This window comes from Mesoplodon bidens (genome assembly GCF_964165515.1).
Source record: "Mesoplodon bidens genome assembly, chromosome: 2".
Taxonomy (NCBI): Eukaryota; Metazoa; Chordata; class Mammalia; order Artiodactyla; family Ziphiidae; genus Mesoplodon; species Mesoplodon bidens.
This window is the reverse complement of record NC_138177.1, coordinates 112,046,391-112,051,306: the sequence shown is the minus strand read 5'-3', so window position 1 is coordinate 112,051,306 and position 4,916 is coordinate 112,046,391.

The window sequence follows — 4,916 nt, the reverse complement described above, 5'->3', positions numbered from 1 at the left end:
TGTTTTAGACAAACATGATGACTTAGAGTAGGGCCAAACAGACAGGAGAGCCCAGGAAGCAGACCCTGGGAGAGGGGAGATACCAGTTGGGCCAGCACACCTGAGGCTATGGTCAAGGCCATGAGGACCACAGTATGGTGGGCACGGTGGCTGTGAAAGCCCCACTGCTGCCCAGCCAGCCCAAGACAAGCCATGGGGAAGCACCCACCAGCCAGCCCCATCATAATCTCCACCAATCCCGATGAACTTGCATCCAATGACTGCCCTGATGTGGTCAAAGTGATCTGAAGAATGGAAAGTCAGCAGTGTGGGGCTTCCAGGGCAGGGGTGGGGGTGATGACTGCCATCTGTTGATTCCCCTTTTTGCAGCCTGTAGGCCAAACAGGCCAGTTCCTTCATGGCCTGGCACCGAGATTACCAACTAGAGGGCCCTGAGGTTTGATCTGAAGTGATCCCAGCTGGCTCTAGACTGGACTTCAGATTTGGAGTGGACCCCAGAGCCCCCTGTTTGAGCCATTTCCCACCCAAGATTCACCCTGCCTCACAGTCTCCTTGAGAACCTGTGGGGGCTCCTTTCCCCGGGTGTGGAGGTTGAGAGAGGAACAAGAGTACAACTGATGAAGACCCCAGAGACCTAAGGATCTGACCAGTCCCTTGGCCAGAGGTAGGGGAAGTGCACTTTAGGAGCCCCTGCAGAGGCACAGATGGGCAGCACCCGGGCTCTGTGTCTAACAGCCTCCCTGATACCCATCAGTATCGCAGTTTTGATTCCGTGGCTCCAGTTCCACATGGCACCAAGGTGCTGTGTACCGTCCATTATTGGGTTTTTGGGAGCTGTACCTATTGCCAACAGGTGGGTCAAACCACTGGGGCTCTTCTGAAGTCCTCCCCAAATTTAGACCCAGCTTCAGCTCCAAATCCGAGTTTTCAGAGAGCCCAGGTTGAGGCTCACCTGCCACAGTAGACACGTTGGCTAACAGGTTGCACTGCAGCACCCGCACAGACAAGGACACCATCACGATGCCACAGTTCTACTTCTGCAGGGGTGGACCGGTGGACAGTCAGCTTGGCCCCCAGCACAGCCACCTGCCTGTTCACTCTCTCGGCCCCTCTGAGGAAGGTGTTCAGCCCTGGCTTTGAGGTCAGAGTCGTCTCCTCTCTGGGTTTGTGTGAACGGAGGAGCCGCAGCCCTGGTCTGGGTGGTGTCTTGGCCCTGGGTTTCTGGGTTTGGAGGAGTACCTTACCACCTAGACCCCCACCTAGGGCTCAAGAGTTCAGGGGCTGTGGATCGTGGGTTTTGGGGGCAGAAGATGTTTAACTTGGGGTTTGAGGAAATTGAGGGAGAAGAGGCTCAGGTTCAAGGGCTCCTGGTTTGAACCTCTTGCTTTAGGTATGAGGGCCAGGGCAGTCTCTCACCAGAAGCTGCAGGATATCATCAGGAACATTCCGAGTGTTCTTGCACATCCCCCGGGCAGCTGAGTGGCAGATGACAGGTGCCTGTGACACTTCTAGGGTTCGCCGTGCCACAGCATCCGAGACATGGGACAAGTCCACCATCATGCCCAGGTGGTTCATTTCTGCCACCACCTTCTGCAGGGACAGGATGGGGAGAGTGCATGAGGGCTGCATTTATCTTGTGTGCATTTATCTGTAGGGAACAGGCGGTGCTGTACATTCATGTGGGGCAGGGTATGGAACCCGGGTACTTACCTCCCCAAGCCGGTGAGCCGACTGACATTGCTGTAGAAGGGGTGGATACCCTTTGCTGAGCTCTGTGCCCTGCAGGATGGCCAGGAGGCAGTCTGACTGGTGGCCATGACTTGGCTACAAGAGCCTAGAAAGAGGTTCTGTCGAACCATCTACACGTGCAACTCCCTGGTGCAAGAGGAGCGACCCAAACTAGGCTCTGCGTGGCAGTAAGAGGGTCCTTCTGGGGAATCAGTCTTTAATATATTCAGGAAAAAACGCATACGCCCTTTTTGGCCAACTGCATCATTGTCGAAGTTCTGCCGCTTTTCACGTGCTTTAAAGGCGACTCCAGTCTACCTGTTGAAAACTGTTTCCTGCAATTCTGCCTTGCTTTCAAATCCTTTTCGTTTCCTTACCTCAATATATATTTGGAAGACTGTTATCATTTATAACAGTGCAGGTTTGTCAATTGCAGTGCCACTGAGCTCCATTTTTTAAGTCGCTTTTTTGGGCACTGGCCACAAAACCCCAGGATGCTTCAGGCCCTATTCTTGTTCTGGGGTGCAGGCTGAGACTTTGGTTAGTTCTTCTTCCTGCTTGGAAATTAGAGTGACATGTGCCTGTCCAAACACCTGGGGTTGGTCTATCATTGGTTCCCGCTCTTCCTGTTCATCCTCCGGACAAATTGCTAACTGTGCGAAACAGGAGGTTAAAGCTGCTGATTCTGCAAGTGGGGAGCTTGTTAGAAAAGAGGCTGGAGGGGTGAGCCCGACTGCCAGGAGATGAGGAAATGAGGTGCTTTTTCCAAACCCTTCCCGGTCAAATGGTGTACCATCCTCTGGGTGTCAGGCATGTTTTAGCTGTAGGTAGAGTCCCTTTCATGTAAGGAGGACACCAGGGATTTTTCCAAATCAGTATCTCCCCGAACTCCAAACTGGGAAATTTTTAAGCTACGGGTACATGTATGTTCTTTAAGGGCCTTGGGCAGTAGTCAGAGTCCGAACTTTAGCTGATTGAAATCTTCAGGGTCAGAAGCGCTCACCATCAGCCTCCCTTAGGTTACATTTTATCTGTCGTTGATACATGATGTAGATATAGATATTCTTTTTCAGATTATTTCCCTTTATAGGTTATCACAGAATATTGAATGTTGTTCCCTGTGTTATACAGAAGTTCCTTGTTGATGATCTATTTTATACATAGCTGTGTGTATATGTTAATCCCAAACTCTTAATTTATCCCTCCTCCTGCGTTTCCCCTTTGGTAATAATACGTTATAAGGTTTTATACTTCTCAGAAATGGGGGAGCTGAAGGAGAGGTATCATTTTCAATTGAAAAGCATTCAAAACAAGATTGAAGCTTCAGCCAAGATTATTAGATGTACATCCCTGGAAGGAAATCACGTCATTTCTCTAATATTGACCTGACAAGACAAACCCCTCTACTGAACTTGCTTATAATAGTGATGGAAATATCAAATGGAAGTGTTAGAAACATCTTATTTTACACGAGCCTTATACACTGTTGTATGTTAATTACAGTTTGGCTCACACGTCTGTTCATTGAAGTTACAATGTTCTCAATTTCTGTTACTGATCCTCTCGAGTGGGCCTCAACAAGGGTCCCCCTGCCTAGTGTCATTGGAGCCAAAAGAACGAGACTGAGTTTGGTTGAGAAGCAAAGGATCACTTTATATTTTGATCAGAGAATGGAGAGGTGAGTGCGGGCGCTCCTCCGTGAGCTGTGGGCGGGGCTGCTGTGTAGGGATCCCGTCAGCGTCAGTGGGAGGGAGGGGGCGGAGCTCTCTAGGGCCGGGTTGGCTGGAGCTCAGGCTCTATGTCGCAGAGTCTGCAGGGGGCCCGCGAGCTGAGGTGTCGGCCCAGCCATTTTGCACCAGGAAATTGGGTCTGAAGTGCCGGGTGTGGGACCTCTGCATGTGGAAACCTAGGAGCAAGCGAAATTAGACAAAGCACAGAAGAAAAAAAGGTTAGACTTTATTTTATTGCCCAGATTCTATTTTTATCTCCCAGGAATTTTTAATGGGCTTTGCCGGTGACAAACCCTTCCTCTGCCTTTTGTCCCGTTCCTCATTCTTGGGGGGCTGAGGGTGCAGACCCCTCTTCTGTAAGTGCTTCGTGCTGAGTGGGGAGTCCTCATACTCGGGGGTGGGGAGGGGCAGAACTTCTCCCCGGCAGCCTCCAGGTGAGGTTGATTGTCCCCAGCCCTCCTCCCTCACTGCTTGTCCGCCTGAGCACCAGCATTAGAAGTATTATAGATTCTAATGACCTTTAAGGGTCCAGGAAAGAGATGTGCAGAGACACTGGGGGAACCGGTTTTACCCCACCCCACAGTTGTTTGGCCACCTTAAGCTGACAGTTTCTGCCAGCCTAGGTGCTCTGACCAGTAGGCTGCGCTTTCTTCAATTAGGCCACTGAATTAACTTACAAACAGCACCAGGTGTCCAAGCCCTGCCTGCTCAACTCCCAGACAGTCCAGGGCCGGTGGTGATCCATGACCATGATGGCCACTGAGTCAACGGCCTTTTGAAGTAGCCAGGAGTCCAGCCGGTCTCATTGGCTGCCGTCACCGCGGTGTTCGTAGGCTTTTCTATGGTGACAGCGTGATATACGGTTCCCCCGCCAAGCTTATTAGCTCCCCTCTGGGTGCAGTAAGTCCTGCAAGCAGTAGTCTGCTCTTTTGGGGCACACTCTTGTTGTTTTCTGAGAGAAGCTCCAGGTCAAGTCATGGTCACACGAGTCGTCATGGGGGCCCGTTGCCCCCGGTTGTCTCTCTGGAGGTTAGAGTTGGAGAGCCTCCGCTCTCAAGGTCTGTGTGCCTACGGAGCGATCCCTGCAACTTCAGGGCATGGTGGGTGGTTAGGATCACCACGTGGGGTCCTTTTCCCTTAGGAGGGAGCTGGCCTTGCGGGCTGCTGATTTCCAGGTTTTTAGATACTCCCAGTATCCTGGCCGGATTGGGCGGCTGGCCAAGCCCTTTGTGACCGTAGTTTCTCCTACATGGAGGGCATTCTTGCGTTGTTGCATTTCAAGTGGTCCCAGTTTTTGCACTAATACTAAAAGGGCAATTCACCTTCGACCGGGAATGTAAAGGTCAAAGGGTTTAGCTAAATTAGGGAGTTCCAGGGCAAGGGTCTGAAGTAACTGCTCTTTCCATTCTTGAAAGGCTGCTTCTGGATTCTATTCAAAAGGATTATCATCTTTTCCTG